Source organism: Salvia miltiorrhiza, chromosome 6 (assembly GCF_028751815.1).
Source record: "Salvia miltiorrhiza cultivar Shanhuang (shh) chromosome 6, IMPLAD_Smil_shh, whole genome shotgun sequence".
NCBI classification, from domain to species: domain Eukaryota; kingdom Viridiplantae; phylum Streptophyta; class Magnoliopsida; order Lamiales; family Lamiaceae; genus Salvia; species Salvia miltiorrhiza.
The window spans coordinates 27,257,430-27,279,475 of record NC_080392.1 but is presented as its reverse complement, the minus strand read 5'-3'; the positions used below and the strand labels follow the sequence as shown (position 1 = coordinate 27,279,475).

General features: G+C 38.8%; 1 long non-coding RNA gene across 1 annotated transcript; it reads right to left on the bottom strand.

Annotated features, from left to right (window-relative positions):
- Positions 1-487: 487 nt before the first annotated feature.
- On the bottom strand, positions 488-3,901 carry LOC130988967 (uncharacterized). The gene is made up of 3 exons (XR_009090345.1): positions 3,340-3,901; positions 1,317-1,380; positions 488-806 (listed from the first exon to the last, which is right to left on the bottom strand). It is a non-coding gene; the product is annotated as an uncharacterized LOC130988967 (long non-coding RNA).
- Between the last annotated feature and the right edge of the window lie 18,145 nt (positions 3,902-22,046).

Below are 22,046 nucleotides of genomic sequence, written 5' to 3'. Positions count from 1 at the left end.
AAAATCGGCAAGTCAAACAGTTCTCAAACATTATTTATCTCAAAACATTTGATAAATTCATAACATCATCAAAACAGTTTAGAAAGCTCGTATGATATATGTATACTCAAAATATTGTCCACCTGAAGTCCTTCGCTAATTTCGGAAAGAAAACAGGCGACTTACTTCTTCGTCTCGCTCGGCCTTCATATATCATCATCACATCGTCATCGTCATTGAAGGTTCATGTGATAAAACAAACCTTAGTCAGAAACTCAATTTCTAAATCCAATCTCATCTCAAACTATAACTTCTCACTCAACGTCTATTTACCCATTAAAACTCAATCCCTAGGTATACTCGGCTTCTAAGGATTCACACGTCCTATGTCGCAGCCCGAAATCCCGACACTAGTGATAGTGGGGTACGAGTATCGATACGACTATTTTTAAAGAATAAAGGAATAGAAGAGTAGGTCGAACATCAAGCGGAAGCTCACATCAAAGCATGCTAAGGAAAATATTATCAATTGAACCCAAGGGTAAAATCGTCAACGTCGTTATAACTTTTTAATTATCAGGAAATTCACGAACAAAAACAAAACAGGTATAGCTTATTTTTCATAAGGAAACATAATATGCAGAGTATCGCAGCAAAAGGCGAACCAGTTACATGTATGGAGACACATAACCGTGAGTATATTACTTGCTTCATATTTAAAGTAACTTCACATCAAGACTTTATCGATAAAAAGGAAATACGATAAAGTAAATACGTCATCCAACGATCCCCCACCAGCACCAGACCAATCTCACTCCTCGCTTAGCCTGCACATTTAGAAATACATGCAGGGCGTGAGTATATAATACTCAGTGGGCAAATGCCGAAAAACAAGAAAGGCGCTCTTAGAGCTATAAGTTTGAAACTTGCCACGTCTCAGCAATACACAGAAATAAGTTAGTATCAATGAATCTGTGCATGCAGTTTTCATAATCAACATCATAAATAAGTAACTGCGCAGTTTAAACATTCATCATGTATGTACCACATCCACTACTCATCATCAAAGGTACTGAGAAGTAGGCCTCCCTCTCAAGTACCGTGACCGGCCGACCCGAAGACGGCTCACAGTCACCTCTGTGCACAAAATCCCGCTTGTGGCAGGACCGAATTCGTCTCATCAGTAGAGGGTAACACACAAGCTCAACATCAAAAAAAATTGGCAAGTCAAACAATTCTCAAATATCATTTATCTCAAAACATTTGTTAATCTCATAACATCATCAAATCATTTTAGAAAGCTCATATGATAAACATATACTCAAAATATTGCCCACCTGAAGACCTTACTCAAAAACTCCCGTCAAAGTGGAGTTACTTACTTCCTTGCTCTGCTCGTGTCTTCAGGGATCATCGTCATCATCGAAGGTTCATGTCATAAAATGAATCCCGATTAGAAACTCAACGACAAAAACTCATGCCTCAACTCATGCTCTATATTATATTCTATCTCTTAATCAACTCTACATAAACTCTTTACTCATTTCAAATCCTTAAGTCCAAGGATAGGGTTCAAGAAAATCATGGTTCTAGGTCTTGATTCATCTCTCATATAAGACTCGTCTAATCTCATTCAAACACTTAGGCAACACAATCACATAAGGCACATAAGAAAATACCATCAAACATCATCAAGGCATGTTCTGTTTTTACACAGACTCGACTTCAAACTTTAACACGTTCTGACTCCGACATCCCCTGGACTCCAGACTCATACCAAAAGAAAGGTATTTGAGTCTAGTTTCATTTAAAAAAAAGTAGAGTCAGAAACTCCAAGTGGTTTGGGAGATATGGCGTTTTTACCACGGTCTACCATATTCGGCAGTTTTGAGCAATCGAAAAGTTTGATTTTTCAAAAATAGTAAACGTTGTCAAACTGCGCTCAAATTTGGTGGATATCTAGCCCATACAGTAAGGTTGATACCATAAAAATTTGGAAAGCTAGATCACACAGGAAGTCACTGAAATGAATGACTTTGTCCCCTGTTCTCTGAAATTCTCGGCAGAAATGTGCAGATTTGGTTTTGCATTTTATAAAAATAGTAAATCAAGTCCAAATGACTTGAAATTTTACTGAGGTGCTCAAGACTCATTTAGGGACATTCTGTAAAATTTTCAAAGCTTTTTGACATCGACAAACCGTCGATCACAGTAGGTCAGTAGCCTACGAAAAATCATCAAAAACTCATCTCAAACTCTTAAATGCTCAATTCAACATTCCTTCAAGGAAAACCAATCAAAACTCAATTTAAACACATATAACACTCAAAAACATTCAAAAACATTAAAATACTCATCATACTCAAATTAACTCTCCTCTTTTACATCTTAACTCAAATCTCAAGGGAAACGTTTCAACAACGTATCAATCAAATTCTCTTTTCAATCTCATGCTCAAAAACACTCAATCATTCATTATTGACTCCATACATCATGTAACTCATTTTACACATATATTTCCCTTTTTATCATGTAAACTAACTCTAGTGAAAAACTCATATATCAACATAAAATTCTCAACAAAAGCATGACATCTTTCACATAATGGTCATAGATCAAAATAGACCACATTCTATCAATCATCGACTTCTTAAAAATATGAAAACTCAAAAATTCTCATAAACCATCTCAAGTCAAATTTTTACTTAGTTAACAATAGACTTAATCATACATAATAAAACACTAATATCATGCTCAAAAACATATATTTTAAGCCAAAACACTTAATAGACATATATACAAGAAAGTCCCAATTTTTATTAAACTAAACTCTAAGAAATTTTATAAACTCACATGGATCTTTAATCTCATCATATATCTATCAATCTTAACCATTTAAACTCACATATACTCCATCAATTTACAAATTTGAGCATAGATGCACATAGCCCTAATTTTAGTAAACTAACTCATATCAAAATCATCATTTGACAACATATACTCAATTTACTCCATCAATCATCATCATATACATCTCATGGACTCATATTCATCATCAATTCATCACCTTGATCATCAACTCAAAAATTCCCAAATTGGGGTAAACTTACTCAACCAAATTTTTTTACATCACAAAGCATAGCTTTTCAAAACACACACAAATCATTACCAAACATCACATAGATCATTTTTCTCACCTCAATTCAAGGAAAGAAAAAGAAAAATTTTTGAAGGGTAGAACACCCAAATTTTCGAAAATTATGAAGAAAAAGGGAGGGGGTGATTTCTTGCTCCAATCCTTCAAGTATACTCATATATATCATCATACAAGTCTAATCTATAAATATAGAGATTACTTACTCAAGTTCTTCACCAAAACTCAAACTTTCTCTCTCTAGTCTTGAAGCCTTCCTTCAAGGATTCTCTTGAATTCAAGTTAATAGGATGTGTTTATGGAGGATTTAAGTAGTGATTTATGTGTTTGGCATACTTGGGTGAAGCTTCGAAGGTTTCATCAATGGCTAACAATGGAGGAAAGTGAAGTGAGAGATGAGGGAGAGGGAGAGAGATCGAAAATGGGGTGGAGAAGAGAGAGGAAAATCCTTTGCAAGATATAGAAGGATTTGGCTAATCTTTGGAAAGATTTGTGAATCTAAGAGAATATTTGGCATTAATGCCTTGATCTCTCTCTCTCTAAATCTCTACACTCTCTTAATCTCTACTCTCTAAATCTCTACTCTCTCAATTCTTTACTTAGCAAAATTTAGGCATATAACATATGGTATGGGTAATTAAATAAAGTGTGTGAAAGGTGATCAAATAAAATCACAAAACTATGGTAAAGTCACTCATTAATAAAATACCACATCATAATTATTCATGTGACCAAAATAATAATTATAGCACTCATATTAGTGCACTCACATATATATATTATTCCTCTTCGTAGGAAGAAAAATAATTTAAAAAAAAATATTATGCTCGGAAAAATTTTCATAAACCGGCATCATTCGATTTCTCGATAAAAATAACCCATACTTGCTTTGGAAACTCAATCAAAATTGCAAATGCTAAGGTCTCGAATAAAAATCATAATAACTCGATCACAGTGACACACATCACGAAAATCACATAATCATTCAGTCATGTAAATTCACATAACATCACATCAAAATAGTCGGCAGGCTCAAATAAGCTAGACGTCTCTCTGACCGACTCTATTTATCGAAGATTCTCACTCTTTCTTCCTCGACTCTATTTTCAACTCAGTATTCCTATTTTTCTTAATAGGACAGTCAATCTCTAATAAATCAGTATCCGGTAACTCTATTCCCGGTAGTTGGAAATAAAATAAAATCTCAGCTTAAAATCAATCAGCATCTCTATCTCAACTCATTTCTCAAATCTCATCACTCTAATTCCATCATCGGTTTATTCACTCGTATCTCTATTTAAAAGACAATCCGTCTTATCTGCTCATAAAAAAAAATAGTCTCGTAATTCGACATCTCGGTACTCTTATTAGTGTTAAGACACTATCTCACAACATGAGGAAAAGTACGGGGTGTTACATCCTATTATCAACTTAACTCTCAACTCGGCTCAAACTCATAGCAATCAAGCACATAAACAAGTATAAACACTTAAGCATATGAAAAACACACATAGACAAGTCAAAAACAAACTTCACTCTGCACTGACTCAACTTCAAAACCTCACCAGACTCTGTACAGAACTCTCCTGGAGTCGTAACTTACACCAAAAGAAACTTCTTGGAGTCTAGTTTCATTTAAAAAAAAAGTAGGATCAAAAACTCCAAGTAGTTTAGGAGATATTACTGTTTTACTACAGTCTACCATATTCGGCAGTTTTTAGCAACCGAAAAGTTTGATTTTTGAAAAATAGTAAACGTTGTCAAAAAGGTCTGAAATTTAGTGAGTAGATATATAAGACAATATTGTATTAACAATAAAAATATGGATTCCATAATGTTATGGGAAGATACTGGAATAGGTGACTTTATTGGCTACTCACCGAACAATTCGGCAGAACGTAGCAGTTTTGGTTTTACATTTTATAAAAAATAGTAAACGAAGTCCAAATGACTTGGAATTTTACCGGTGTGCTCAAAACTCTCAAATATACTTACCATAAAATTTTCATGGTGTTTGAGTATTAAAAACCCCTCTAAAACAGTAGGTCAGTACGTCATGAAAAATGACTCCGAATTCATACACACAAGCACACATGCTCAACTCAACATTTCTTCAAAGCAAACTCATCAAAGCTCATTTTAAGGACTTATAGCACTCAAAAACATTCAAGTACAACATAATACTCATAATACTCAATCTCGACTCTTTTCTTTCATCATAAACTCAAATCTCATGGAAAACGTTTCAACGAACGCATCAATCAAATTCTCTTTTCATTTTCATGCTCGAAATTACTCAAATACTCAAACATGATCTTTCACATCACATAACTCATTATACACATATTTATTCTCTTTTTATCATGTAAACTAGATTTTAATGAAAATCCATGTATCAACATAAAACTCTTAACAAAACATGACAAATGTTCACATAATGATCATAGAGCAATTAGACCTCATTTTACCAAGCATCAACCTCACATCATACAAGAACTCAAAAACTCATATAAACTAAACTAAGTCAAAATTTTACTTAGCCTACAATAGACTTAATCAAAGATAAAAAGACACTACTATCATGCTTAAAAACATATATCTTAAGCCAAATCACTTAAATAACACATAGACCAAAAAGTCCTAATTTTTACTAAACTAAACTCTTTGAAATTTTATAAACACATATGAAACCTTAATCTAATCATAGATCTATCAATCTTAACCAATTTATCTCACATATAAACCATCAATTTACAAATTAGAACATGGATACACATATCCCTAATTTTATTAAACTAACTCACATCAAAATCATCAATTGACATCATATACTCAATTTACTCCATCAATCATCATCATATACATCTCATAGACTCATCTTCATCATCAATTCATCATTTTAATCATTGACTCAAAAGTTCCCAATTTTGGGTAAACTAAACTCCATCGAACTTTCACATCTCAAGGCACATACTTCACAACACACATCAATCATCAACAAACATCATATAAATCTCATTTTTCACCCCAAATCAAGAAAAGAAAAAGGAAATTTTTTTAAGGGTTGAAGACCCATTTTTTTCGAAAATTTTGGAAAAAGGGAGAGGGTGATTTTCTTGCTTCAATCTTTCAAGAATACTCACATACAACATCATTCAAGCAAGATTTATGGAATACATGGTCACTTACCCAAATTCTTACCAAGACTCACACTTTCTCACTCTAGCTTTGAAGCCCTTCTTCAATGATTCTCTTGAATTCAAGTAGCTAGGATGTGTATATGGAAGATTTGAGAGTGGATTGAGGTGTTTGGTAAGAATTTTTGGAAGCTCCGAAGGTCTCTTCAATGGAGGAAAATGGAGGAAAGTGAGAGAATGAGGGAGAGAGATGTTGGTCGAAAATGGTGAGTGAGGAGTGAGAGAGGATTTTGCAAGATTGAAAATGATCTTGTGATCTTTAAAGAAGATTTTGAGATCTTATGAAATATTGGGCATTTAATGCCTTGATCTCTCTCTCTCTATTCTCTACACTCTCTCTAATCTCTACACTTGGCAATTTGTGGTATTTAGTCACATGGTAGGGAAATTAAAGTAATAGTGTGAGAAGGGTGATTAAATATAAATCACAATAATTATGGGAATGTTACTCAATAATAAAATACCATAACATAATTATTCATGTGACCAAAATAAAATAATTATAGCACTAATATTAGTGCACTCACTCAATTATAATATTCCTCTTCGTAGGAAAAATAATTTAAAATAAAATATTATGCTTTGGAAAAAATTTCCATAAACCGGCATCATTCGATTTCTCGGTAAAAATAAACTGCACTTGCTTTGGAAACTTAATTAAAATTCCAAAAGCAAAAGTCTCAAATATAAATCATAATAACTTGGTCATAATGACACACGTCACAAAAATCACATAATCAAACAGTCACGTAAATCCATATAACGTCACATCAAAGCAGTTGGCAAACACAAACAAACTAGGCGTCTCTCTGACCGACTCTTTTCATCAAGGTTCTCACTCTTTCTTCCTCGACTCTATGTCAAACTCATTATTCCTATTTCTTAATAGGCCAGTCAATCTCTGATAACTCGGTATCCGGTAATTCTATTCCCGGTAGTCGGAAATAAAATAAAATCTTAACTCAATTCAATCAGCATCTCTATCTCAGCTCATTTCTCGAATCTCATCACTCTAACTCCATCATCGGTTTATTCACTCGTATCACTATTTAAAAGACAAATTGTCTTATCTGGTCACAAAAAAAAAAAAGTAGTCTCGCATCTCGACATCTCAGTACTCTCAATAGTGCTAAGACACTATCTCACAATATAAGGAAAAGTACGGGGTGTTACACAACTCCACCTTGGCCTTGTCGACTTGAATCCCCTTTTCTGAGACAACATGGCCTAGAACATACCCTCGTTCACCATAAAGTGACACTTTTCAAAGTTTAAGATTAAATTTTTCTCCACATAACGAGTCAAAACCTTGTCCAAATTGTGGAGGCAGCCCTCAAATGATGTCCCATAAACTGTGAAATCATCCATCAAGATTTCTATGCACTTTTCGATCAAGTCAGAGAAGATGCTCATCATGCATCGTTGAAAAGTGCCGGGCGCATTGCACAATCCAAACGGCATTCTTTTGCATGCGAAGGTTCCAAACGGGCACATGAAAGTAGTCTTCTCTTGATCCTCTTGGTTGACATAAATCTGAAAATACCCACTATAACCATCCAAGAAACAGAAAAATGCTTGTCCAGCTAAGCGCTCCAACATCTGATCAATAAATGGAAGCGGGAAATGATCCTTGCGAGTAGCAGCGTTCAGCTTCCGGTAATCGATACACATGCGCCATCCCGTAACAAGACGCATCGGCACCAACTCATTCTTCTCATTCTCAACCACTCGCAATCCAGACTTCTTCAGAACCATGTGAATCAGGCTCACCCACTTGCTGTCAGAGATAGGATAAATAATTCCTAAAGCGAGAAGCTTTAGAACTTCCTTAAGCACAATCTCCCTCATATTCGGGTTCAACTTCCTCTGCGGATCTCGAATAGGCTTAGCATTTGCCTCTAAGAGAATGTAATGCTGGCACACATTGGGACTTATACCGGTGATGTCTGCCAAAGTCCACCCTATGGCTTTCTTGTGCCTTCTGAGCACGGCAATCAACTGCTCCTCCTGAGTAGCGGTGAGCTCGCTGCTGATGATCACTGGGAGAGTTTCAGACTCCCCGAGGTAGACATACTTCAAGGTTGCAGGAAGAGGCTTGAGCTCTAACTCCGGTGGCTTCTCATCGGATCTTAGCGGTCTGTCTGATGGCGTCTGTTTGGGCAAACTTAACTGCCTTTCCGAACTGACCAATTCCGGTTGAGCATGAAGTGACATGATAGCCTCCTTAATCGCTGCCTCGTCCATCCCTTGGGCATCAATATCTATCCAGCTCTTCATCATAGCTAACTCCAACTTATCCTGCATGAATTCAGTCTCAAGAAATTCTTGGACGAGAGGGTTAATCATATCAATAGAATAAGTATTCTCAGCATCATTAGGAGTTTTCATGGCTTCATCAATACTAAACGTATATTTTTCCCCATGATAGTCTAGACAAATCGTGCCATTGCTAACATCTATGATTGATTTTGCAGTCCTTAGGAATGGGCGACCTAAAAGGACTCCCGATGATCCCTTGGATTGCACTCCACTAATCCTCACCACATAGAAATCAGCAGGATAAACAAAGTTATTTACACTCACAAGAACGTTCTCAAGTAAACCCTCGGGATGCACACATGACCTATCGGCTAACTGAATGACCACTCTGGTGTCCACCAACTCTACTCCCGACAAACTATTATAAACAGTAAAAGGTATAACATTGATAGACGCTCCTAAGTCACACATAGCATGCTCGATCCTAGTATCACCAATGTAAATAGGAAGAGAAAATATACCTGGATCGTTGCACTTAGCCGGTAATTCCTTCTTGATTGCTGCTGAAACATTCTCTCCCATCACAATCTTTCCAGTTGCCTTGGACTTTCCAGCTATGAAGTCCTTCACAAATTTCCCAAATGGAGGAATTTTCAATGCTTGAAGGAAGGAAAGATTCACTTCAAGTTTGCCGAAGATCTTCACAATATCGATGAGCTCCTCATCCGGCTTCTTATTCGCCAATCGTCCTGGGAAGGGAACTGATATTGCAACCTTAGGATCAGGTAGGCTCGAAGGTTTAGAGACCTTGGTTTGCTCCTCCTCGGTGGACTCAAGTGCTGCTCCCTTGCCCTTCTGCTCAACTGTCGAACCTCTGTTCGCTGCAGAGAAGAGAAGGTCGCTAGAGCGGGAATCCATTTCTCTGCAGCGCGTCTCTGCTCTGACTGTTGATTCCTCTGGCGATTCCTCTGACTGTTGATTTCTCTGGCGGGAATCCATTTCTCTGCATCGCGTCTCTGCTATGGTGCACTTGTTCTGTTTGGCCAAACCGGGCTGTTCGACCTGCTGAATGACTGAATCCTTTGTGCCAACAGAACTCTCGAATTCCTCCACACGAAATTCGACTCCAGAATCTGCCTGCGGTCCATCTTGAGAGTTCTTGGGTATTAGTCCGTTCAACTCTGTACCGCTCCTCAATGTGATCTTGTTGACATTCTCCTTGGGATTCACATGAACTTGAGATGGTAAGGCTCCATTATGTCCTTTAAGTTGATTCATGGATGTGGCGAGTTGAGACATCTGATGAGATAGTCCCTCGATTTGCACCTTCTGCTCGGCTTGAGATTGTTGAAGCTGTTGAACATTACCTTGCAAAAATTGTTGGTTGCCTATCAAATCCGCCATCATCTCCTCAAGTGATTTGCCTTGCTTCTCGGGAGGATGTTGCTGAGCTTGGGGAGCTTGATACCCCGTCCTTTGATGTGGAGGACAGTAGTTTTGCTATTGCGGCGGTTGCATCGCTGGTGGCTGCTGTTGTTGCCTCTGCTCCGGATCTCTCCAATGAAAATTGGGATGGTTTCTCCATGGTGCATTGTGATTGTTCGTGTACGGGTCCCGTTTGGGCAAAGGGGGCAGTGGCGCGTCGCAGCTGTAAAAATTGTGGGAAGAGTTCGCATGGGCTTGATACTCTTCCTCATCTCATGTGCATTGCAGGCTGGTGTGGCTTGGATTACCACATGCTCCACATGGCTTCTCTGATGGTTGTCCAACCGTTGCGACCTTCTCCACCACAGTGCTCAACATTCTCTCCAATTTCCCCATGCTTGCTCAAAATCCGATGAACTAGCTTGAGCAGCTTTCTTGAGCATTTGAATGCGTGGCTCATCATACTCCCTCGTTGCATCCACCAAGTGTTGAATTAATCGTTTGGCTTCACTCACAGTATTCTGGGAAAACCCTCCTCCACTCGATGAATTCACAAGGTTTTTAGTATCCACGGTCATCCCCTGATAGAAGTACTACAGCAGATCTCCTTCAGAGAATTTGTGGTTCGAACAGCTGTCCACCAATCTCCTGAACCTGGTCCAATAAGTGCTTAAGGACTCATCATACTCCTGCTTTGCACCACTGATTTCCTTCTTAAGCGCATTAGTCTTGGTAGGAGGGAAAAAGTGCTCCAAGAATAGCCTTTTCATCTCCGCCCATGTAGTGATAGAATAAGGTGGAAGACTCGCGAACCAAGAGTTCGCCTCTGCTGTCATGGTGAAGGGAAAAACAGCTAATCTGAAGTGTTCCTCCGTTACATCAGTAGGGCGCTTCTGTACCTTGCAGATCTTGATGAATTCGCTTAAGAAATTATATGGATCTTCTCCTTTCTTCCCGTAGTACTTAGGAAGAACATTAAGCAATCCAAGCTTAATTTCTATAGCAGTAGCAGCCGCCGGCATCCGGATCGGAGTTGGGGGATCATCAGCTTCATGGCTGGAGAGATCACACAGTCTAGGGTCGTCAGCCATGTCGCTCTCAGTGCTTGCGACAGAAATCAAATCGGTTTCCTCTTCACAGTCTACGTCTGTCTCTGAATCGTGGTCTGTTTGGGCAAACAGAACCTCGTCAGCAGCGACAGTACTGGGCGTCTCCTCGACGAACTGTTCTGGTCGAACGGGAAGGTCAGACTGCGAATCCAGCTGATCCAGTAGCTTCCTTGCCTTAGCCTCTTTCCTTAACTTCTTCGCGGTTTTATCAATTTCACTATCGTAGAGGAGGTTCGGCTTGGACGATCTGCTCATAAACAAAGAAAATAATAAAAAAAAAGAAAAATAGACAAAGGGAAAAGAATTAGATTAACACCGCTCCCCGGCAACGGCGCCAATTTGGTGGACGTCGTCAACCACCAAATAATTCCTGCGGAATTACCAAAATAAATTAGTATAATGGTAAGCAGGGTCGATCCCACAGAGAGCAGTTAAAAATCATTCAAATCCCTCAATCTATAAAAAACGGTGATGCCACCACGCCTTAATTTTGAGAAGAATTAATTAAAACTAAGAATGCAACAAATCAAATAGAAATAACTCTTGAAATAAATCAATAGAAAGGTAATTCGGCTCAAATAAATCCACATTAATTTAATCTCTGATCCTCGATGCAATAATCAATTAATCCCTATTAACCAACGAGTTATAGGATACCGTGATACGCACTGACATACCCCAATTCCTACTTACTATGTCGATAGACAGCTAGATACGCTAGTCTTGTCTATTTCCCTTATTAAAATATAACCTAACTGGATACGCCAGTCTTAGATTTAATATTCTAATAGCATTAAGGTGAAGGAACCCCATTTATATCAATTATCCTAGATACGCTAGTAATAATTCACATACCAATTAATTCCTACTACGATCATGGTAGTTTTGTCACTAATCAGTCCTATTCCAATAATTACGGATTGGAGGTGCTAATTGACTATAATCCAATTAAACCTAAGTTGATCAGGCTTAAATAAAATCAGAATTATCATTGAACCTAGGAATTAATCGGAATCAATAGGAATCAATTTTAAACCAATTAGGTCTCACAGATCATTAAATTAGAGTTTCATTATTCTCGCCGAATTAAAAGTTTAGCTACTCATGCTTAAATTAAGAACAAGCAAAGAAATAAAAGTAAACATAGAACAAGAGAATAAATTAAATTGCAAAGAAAATAAAATAACCACTCTGGAATGAAAAGGGAAATCGTCTGCACTAAAAACTAAAGCAAAAGGATGAACGTAATCAAAGTAAACTAATAAGTCTAAGTCTAAAGTTTGCGGCTGCCAAGGGAAAGATGATCTCCAGGAAAAACAAAAATTAGGGCAAGGAATTATATCCCTGAAAGACGAAAACTAAGCCCTATTTATAGATTTCATATCCATCTTGATCACTATGGAAGTTGCCATGCAAAGTAGAGCTCTAAAGGCAATAAAATCGTGCAAGATAAGGCAACTTCCAGCTGGCGTACTCAGCAAGTAATCTCCACTCTGGCAGAAATCGCGGCTCTCGCCAGAGGAACGGCTGTCGTCAGAGAAACGGACCTCGCCAGAGAAATGGCTATCGCCAGGGGAATGTTGGATTTGTATACTGAAAGCAAGAACGTTTTATGCTTGTATACAATGTTTCCTAAGTTCACTATCTAATCTTCTATCTGATTGTGTTCATGATTGTATATGTATGTTCTTTATCTCTATATAAGTAGATTATATGGTGTGTTGTAGATCACAGAAGACCATATAATTGGAATAACCTTAAGAGATATAATATGATCACAGCCGAAATAACTCTAGGACAAGTTATTGGTTTAGGCTGCAGTATAGATGGAAGTAGTTTGTCTTGGCTACTTGTCTATACTGGTACGTCATTACGTATTGATAGGACCACAGTTTGAGATGTATTCTTCTATCTGACTTAAGTGAAGAATCAAGATCTCGGTGACTTATAAATCTTAATACTAATAAGTATTCAGATATATATGTTAACTCGTATATCACTTTGACTTACTATGGGTGAAGGTTATATACTAACTCGAGTACTCTGTATCTTGGGTGATAGCGGTTAATATATGATATTTGATTATCTGTATTAGTACCCGTATCCGGTATAGGATAATGACATCCCCTTAAGAAGCTCAATAAGGTTTATTACTCTAAACCCTGCAGGTTGATTAAGTTCAGGCGTAATAATAAAGTTTGAGTGGTACTGCTTAAGGAATTATTAAGAGATTAATTAATTTAAGCTGTCAGAGCTCTAATTAATTAATGGATGTCGGATATTTTAAATACAGAGATTTAATAAGTCTAAATACAAGCCCCGACTCATCACCGGCAATAAAGGGGTAAGTCAGTATCGGTTCTCTAGTGGAATGAACTGATATTTATAAATTAATTATGGTCTGGGCTGACCATAGATAAATTAATTTATTTGAGGCCCATCTTTATTCCTTGTATCTGGTCTCTGGGCTGGCCCAATGTCTCCTAGCCCAAGTAGGGCAGATTTTCGGCCCTCACTAGAAACTGGCGCCCCCTCCTCCTTTTCTGTATTATTAAATACAGCTGTCAGCTCTCAGGAAAACATACTGATAAAAATTAGGGTTTTGAGAGCAGAGGGAGGCGCAGGAAACGTGTGTGGCCATTCTGTCTTGGGAATTTCCATAGCTCGTTGTCCATCCAACGTTGGGAATTGAGCGGGATACAGTCGAGAAGATCAGAGCTGGAGTCAGATTTTCGCAGGAAACCAAGTTCTGGCAGTCTCCGTAAAACGGCCCGAACTTCCTCTACAGACGTCCGATTGAGGTGAAACAGGCGGCCACGGAAAGCTCTTTTGAAGACGAAGAAGTCGTATTTCTGCACAAAATACGATTGGAGGTCGTTTAAGGGGTCAAACGGAGCGTTGAAGTTGGCTGACCTGTTCAGCGACAGATTGACGAATTCTTAGGAATTCTTCAGGTATTCTCTAACTCCAACGTGCAGTTGTTAAATTCATAGGAGCATGTTAGGATTAATCCTTGTATGATAAATTAATAATAATCCAAGAAACGATCATCGGGCAAACGGAGCATTAATTCAGTTTAATATTCCTTCAATTGGTATCAGAGCCCAGGATTAATTTCTTGGCTCTATTATTAATTTATGTACGATTAATAATGTGCGTTGTTTTTTCTGCCGTTGTTCTTCGTGGTCTGTTGATTCGTGGGATACGTCTTTTTGACGTTGTAATCGTTTTTCACCACGAGAAAATCCGTGGTTAGATTAGGATTTCAATTTGTATTTGTTTTTCCGTTGGAATCTGTAAAATTGAAAATCGAGACGAAGATGACGACGAATCAACATCGAATGAACGGAGGTTGGAGAGCCGGGAGGTGGCGGGCGCCGAGGGCACGGAGGGCTGCGCACTCCGCGAGCCCCGTGCGCCACGGTGCGCGCACAAACTCCCGGGCTGGATGGCTGCGGTTGGACTAAGGAGTGGTGGTGGCTGCGCACGCCGATGGCTGCGCGCGCGCACGCTCTTGCGCGCTGATCGCTACGCGCCCGATCGAGCGTTGTCGTGCCACCGCTGCTGCCCTTTGTCTGCTGCACGCCGTGGGCTACCAAGGCTGGTCAGGTAAGGTAGGGCTAGGGAGGATAGGCGGCGAGCAGGGGCTGTGCGCGCCGAGGGCTGCGCGTGCGCATTTTGCGCGCTGCGCGCCCAGCAGGAGCGCCGCGGCCGCTGCTGCCGTTGCTGTTGTCCTCGCACCGGATCTGCCAAGGTTGCCGCGACCAGTAGCCGAGGTTGCCGTGCCGCTGCTGCTGCTGTGCTGCCGTGCCGAGGGAAGCCGCGCCGGTCTGTTGCTGTCGCGTCGAGGGCTGCGGCGCCGGGACTGCTGCTGCTGCGCCCGTTCGGCTACTGTCGAGGTGCGGGCGGCAGCGGCGCCTAGGGGATTCCAAACCCTAGGTGGCGCGAGTTTCGTCAAACCCTAGGGGGCCCAAACCCTAATTTTCAAAGACGGGCCTGTTTGAAGCGTTTCAGGCCGAGTTTACGTTTTTTGAGTTTTATTTCTTTTTCTTTTCTGTTCTTTGTAATAGATTAGAATTTTGGGGTTCCACGAATGGGTCACGAAGAACTTTATTGTTTTAATTTTGTTCTTTGCATGTCGTGGTGTTAATCCTTTATGCTCGTTGCATGCTGTTATTGTCTCTGCTTGTTAATATGTGTCTATTAACTGCGCTTAGACAAGCATGCTAGGTTTATCGTTTTCTTAAGCATGTTTTAGAATTCTGTTAGCATGTTTTACATGTTGCGTTCTAGATGAGCATGTTTAGGATTATGTGTTGAGCATGATCAAACCTTTTGAAAGAAAAAAGACTAAGCTTAATAATTTTATGGATGATTAAAAATTATTTAGATTTCCACAAGCGGTCTCTAGACAAAGTGTTTAGCAATATGAGTAACGGTCCACCCCACGTGGCTTACTTCGTGTTTGTTCTTTCATAAGTTTGTCAGATGAGGTTTCTATAAAAATATTTAAATCCATTAAAGTAGTGGGAGTTATGCAGTAACGGTCCACCCCACGTGGCTTACTCGTATAATTTTTCACGAGTACTTTAGATGATGGATTTAAATAAGATAACTAAGAAATTAAATTGAATGCGGCATGGTCCGAGTGAGTATGTCAAAATTCGAGAATTTAATTTCAAAGTTAAATTGTGGTTATTTCTAATTAATTTTATTCTTAAAATTATGTAGACCTCCACATGCGGTCTCTAGACAAAGTGTTTAGCAATATGAGTAACGGTCCACCCCACGTGGCTTACTTCGTATTTGTTTCTCATAAGTTTGTCAGAAGAGGTTTCTATAAAAAATATTTAAACCATTAAAGTAGTGGGAGTTATGCAGTAACGGTCCACCCCACGTGGCTTACTTGTGTAATTTTCACAAGTACTTTGGAGAATGGAATTAAATAAGATAACCAAGAAAATTAAATTGAAAGCGGCATGGTCCGAGTGAGTATGTCAATTTCGAGAATTTAATTTTCAAGGTTAAAATGTGGTCATTGCTTAGATATCATATCAAGTACAATGTACAACTCCCCCACGGAGTCCCTTCTTGATGATGATATGGTCTAGTCAAGGTGCCAACTATTAATTTCTTTTGTCAAAAGGTTAAGTTGACATGGAAATTAAATGACTAGGTGAATAGTCTGGTTGAGGAATTTGTGTGTAACTGTCCACCCCACGTGGCTTACATATGGAATTCTTTGAGCCGTTGGAGGTTTCACTAATATTGTTTTATCAAAAGGTTACAATATTATTGTTACGAATTATGTGCTTTATGTTCGTTACTTTCAGATATGTCTATGTCTCTTATTGTTTATTTATTCTTGCACAAAGTCTTTTTACCGGTCCACATATATAAAATGGAAACGCAGTTTTATCTTTATCACAAACTAACACAAGTTTTCTTTGTGTTGCTTACTACTCCACGTTCTTATGGTCCGAACAATGAGTCAACTGATGAGAAAAATGAATTACATAAAAGGTGGCATAAGACGAATAATGTGGCTATATGCTATATTATGAGTATAATGACACAAACCTTGTAGCTTCAACATCAGGGCATGGACGATGCTATTAGCATCATGCTGAATCTCAAGAAAGTGTTCGGAGAGTTGGACTGAGCTGCTCATTTAAATTTGATGAGAGTAATCTCGTTATTTTTATGAGTGAGCACAGCTCAGTGCACGAGCATGTCATGCAAATTTTGACGGATTTGACTTGCTCTGTGGAAGTATCGACGGTGAGGCAGAAGTCGATATTATCCTGAACTCTCTTCCCAAGTCTTTTAATTAAGAACTTCCGCCTCAATGCTGTTATGAGAAAGAAAGATTATACTCTTTTTGAGTTGTTGAATGCTCTAGTTACGGCTAAGGAAGTTGTGGGAAAGAGATGTGCAAGCACTTGTTATTGCCAAAGGAGAGCCATCTTCTTCGTCGAATGACGGAAAGAAGAAGGGTCCAAGGGGCAAGAAAGACAAGGGAAATAGTGGGAGTAGTGGTGTGATAAGATTGAGTATTGAAGATTTTTTCTTTCAATACTCAAGGCAAAGGGTTAAGGTACTTCACTTGCTATAGTAACTGAGACATATCAGCTCATTTTCTACTCAGTTGTGAGTAGTGGATAACGAGAGAAACTGATAATGATTGTTACACCTTGCATGGCCTTTTAAGCTGACAAGGAAGCTGAGAAGTGATGAGATGATTGTCTTCATAGGCAATGTGACTAGAGTCGCAGTTGTTGCAATTGAAGCCTTGTCTTTAAGTTCTAAAGACATAGTTTAGTTTTTGAGAGTTCCTTATCATGTTCCAAAATTTTGAGTAGATGGATCTTATGTCATTTTTGATAGTGGTGTTTCTATCATTAGAAATGACAAAGTTGTCTATTCTGGTATTTTTGAACATCTCTCTTCACACTACAACTTGTCTTCAAAATACCTTTATATTGCATTTACATCATCGAACAAAAGAAAGAGAAAAGTTAAGGCTAATCTCTCATGAGGATCTTACACATACATTGATACCCTAGATTAGGTCACATCTATCTTAACAGGATCCAAAGGCTCGTGTCTAAATAAGTACATTGGATTCAATCCAGGTTGTACTATTTCGAACCTGCGAATCCTGTATAGAGGAAAAGATGGAGATCATGTCATTCATGACAAAGGGGATAAAGGGCCAATAATGTGTTAGGAATGATCTTTTCTGATTCATTGTCAGTGTTTGGGATTCCAACCCAGTTTACTACACCATGTAATCCTTATATAAAATGGTGTGGTGGAGAGAAGAAATAGGTCACTCTTGAAAAAGAAATATGTCCGATGATGAGTTATGCATCTTTGCAATTAGTCCTAAAGAATCAGAAGGTGGTTATTAGCAATGACACACGATTCTTAGAAGTGGACTATGGGAATAATTACTAATCCAAGTCAGATAGTGTGTTTCAAGAAATTGAAGACATTAGACAGGCGATTCCATGACCCAAGCTAAGTATGCAAGAGTTTTTGTACCACAAGACACTGCACGCACTGTTGACACACATGTGCCACCACAGATCCATTGTAGTGGGAGGGTTGTGGGACAACCCAATCGATTTATGTTCTTGGGAAGATCTTTGGATTCAGTCCCTGGTAGTGAATATAAGAGAATCGACCCAGATATCTACTTGGAATTAGTGGAAGACGAGAATGTAGATTCCTGGCACGCCTCAATGGAGCAATCCATTAAGAATATGGGTGTATACTAGAAAATCTTGCTACCAGGAGGCAGTAAAGTCTTAGGTTGTAAGTGAGTATACAAGATAATGACAGGCCCGAATGAGCAAGGTCGTAGCTTTCAAAGCTAGACTGGTGGCGAAAAGTTATGCCCAGTGTAAGGGTATAGGTTATGATGATATTTTCGCCAGTGCCATGCTAAGAACATTCAGACCATTTTTCCCATAGCAGCTCACTTAAACCATCGAGGTCTGGCAAATGGATGTCATATATATTACCTTGAAAAAGGTAAGGACATCCATGTGCAACAACCTGAAGGTTACGTGAGGGAGGGAGAGAAACATCTCGTGTCAATCGCTCTCGTGTCATCAGTGATGTGGTTAATCTTGCATTTTATGTAGACAATATCCTCCTAATTGGCGACAATATGGAGTTATTGTCAAGACATAAAGTAATGGTTATCCGAACAGTCTCATATGAAAGACTAAGGAGGTACAGTATACATCTTTGTGATCAAAGTAATAAGGGATCACTAGAAAAGGATGTTGGGCTTATCTCGAGTGTCTTACATTGATACTGAGAATACTCGTTGTAGTATGAATACCGCCAAGAAAGGATTGCTACCTTTTAAGATATGGCGTTCCTTTATCTAAAGACTATGTCTTAAGATGCCTATTAATGTTGAGGAAATGAAGGCAGTATTCTACGTTTCCGCAGTAGATATCTTCATGTATGGATTACTATGTACGAGATCTTATATTTGCTATGGAGTTAGCATAGTTGTAAAATATCAGTATAGTCCTAGCTAAGGACACTGAACTGTGGTAAATTATATTTTCAAGTCCCTGACTAGAGAATAAGAATAGTTTACCAGTTAGACAGTTTAGTTCCTTTTTGGATCATATGATTTCGGATTTTCAGGCTGACCGGAACAAAGAATAATTACCTCGAGCTATGTGTTTTTCTTGGGAGGTAAAACCTTTTGGTTTGACCACTACCTCCAGGATCTAAGGGTAATTCCTAGTTTGCGTGAGAGCATCACTTTCGTGATACCTCAAGTGCAGTTGCGAACTCTAAGGAATCCAAGAACCACAAGGGGTCAAACACTTGGAGAGTAAGTACCAAGTTATACGATTATTCGTAAATCGAGGTTATGTGCTCAAAGAATAAATTCTCACATATTAGAGAAACCTACTGATCTTTTCACAAAAGGCTTATCGCAAATGGTCATTGAAAGATGGGAATGCGATTGATGCCAGATTGATGCCACCCACTTAGGAAACTTTAAGTATAAGTGGGAGAAGTGTTAGGTGATTGGTATATAGACGCATTGTATACTAAAAGTTTGCTTTAGTATAAGTGGGAGATTGTTGGATTTGTATGCTGAAAGCAAGAACGTTTTATGCTTGTATACAATGTTTCCTAAGTTCACTATCTAATCTCCTATCTGATTGTGTTCATGATTGTATATGTATGTTCTTTATCTCTATATAAGTAGATTATATGGTGTGTTGTAGATCACAGAAGACCATATAATTAGAATAACCTTAAGAGATATAATATGATCACAGCCGAAATAACTCTAGGACAAGTTATTGGTTTAGGCTGCAGTATAGATGGAAGTAGTTTGTCTTGGCTACTTGTCTATACTGGTACGTCATTACGTATTGATAGGACCACAGTTTGAGATGTACTCTTCTATCTGACTTAAGTGAAGAATCAAGATCTCGGTGACTTATAAATCTTAATACTAATAAGTATTCAGATATATATGTTAACTCGTATATCACTTTGACTTACTATGGGTGAAGGTTATATACTAACTCGAGTACTCTGTATCTTGGGTGATAGCGGTTAATATATGATATTTGATTATCTGTATTAGTACCCGTATCCGGTATAGGATAATGACATCCCCTTAAGGAGCTCAATAAGGTTTATTACTCTAAACCTTGCAGGTTGATTAAGTTCAGGCGTAATAATAAAGTTTGAGTGGTACTGCTTAAGGAATTATTAAGAGATTAATTAATTTAAGCTGTCAGAGCTCTAATTAATTAATGGATGTCGGATATTTTAAATACGGAGATTTAATAAGTCTAAATACAAGCCCCGACTCATCACCGGCAATAAAGGGGTAAGTCAGTATCGGTTCTCTAGTGGAATGAACTGATATTTATAAATTAATTATGGTCTGGGCTGACCATAGATAAATTAATTTATTTGAGGCCCATCTTTATTCCTTGTATCTAGTCTCTGGGCTGGCCCAATGTCTCCTAGCCCAAGTAGGGCAGATTTTCGGCCCTCACTAGAAACTGGCGCCCCCTCCTCCTTTTCTGTATTATTAAATACAGCTGTCAGCTCTCAGGAAAACACACTGATAAAAATTAGGGTTTTGAGAGCAGAGGGAGGCGCAGGAAACGTGTGTGGCCATTCTGTCTTGGGAATTTCCATAGCTCGTTGTCCATCCAACGTTGGGAATTGAGCGGGATACAGTCGAGAAGATCAGAACTGGAGTCAGATTTTCGCAGGAAACCAAGTTCTGGCAGTCTCCGTAAAACAGCAATAACTTCCTCTACAGAAGTCCGATTGAGGTGACACAGGCGGCCACGGAAAGCTCTTTTGAAGACGAAGAAGTCGTATTTCTGCACAAAATACGATTGGAGGTCGTTTGGGGGGTCAAACGGAGCATTGAAGTTGGCTGACCTGTTCAGCGACAGATTGACGAATTCTTAGGAATTCTTCAGGTATTCTCTAACTCCAACGTGCAGTTGTTAAATTCATAGGAGCATGTTAGGATTAATCGTTGTATGATAAATTAATAATAATCCAAGAAACGATCATCGGGCAAACGGAGCATTAATTCAGTTTAATATTCCTTCAGGGAACGGGTCGCGCCAGAGAAATGGCTATCGCCAGAGAACTGGTGATTTCTCTGCTCTGCCTTATTTCTCTGCTCTGACTTCGCTACGATGACTTCGCTGCGATGACTGGTGATTTCTCTGACTAGTGATTCCTCTGCTCTGATATGTTGATTTCTCTGGATTTGATTTCTCTGCAGTTCGGGGCTTCCTCTGCTCTGGCACCTTTCGGTTCCTCTGGCGATTCACTTCGCTGCTCTGGCTATCCATTTCGCTGCTCTAGAGATTGGTTTCTTTGACGCGGGGCTTCGGCTGACTTCTCTAGTCTGGTCTGGAGCGCGGGCTTTGGCGACAGAGCTATGCTGCTCTGCTCTGGCTACAGAGTTATGCTAAAAACACCCTCTTTAGCCCCGAAATCTCCAAAATTGTATTCTTCCATCTAAAAACCTAAATCTCCTGCGAAGCATCAAACAAGCCATAAAACGCACCAATTTCCAGAAGATTCTCTTAAAATAAAGCTCATATAAACCCCAAAATTTAGCACAATTAAGCATAAATCAACCCCCCACACTTAGCCTTTTGCTTGTCCTCAAGCAAAATCCATATGAATCCTAGGAAGAGATTGATTTCAACAATGCTAATTTCCAATCCAAACATTCACAAGTCAATTCATGATTTTACAATCAACACACATCTTCTCGATCATACAAGTAACTCAAAGTTTAAGAAGCAACAAAAGAGTAATGCAAGTAATTCGATCAGACCCAATTCTCCGCTAGAAGTGAATTCCCTAATGTGATCGCCTTTATAATCA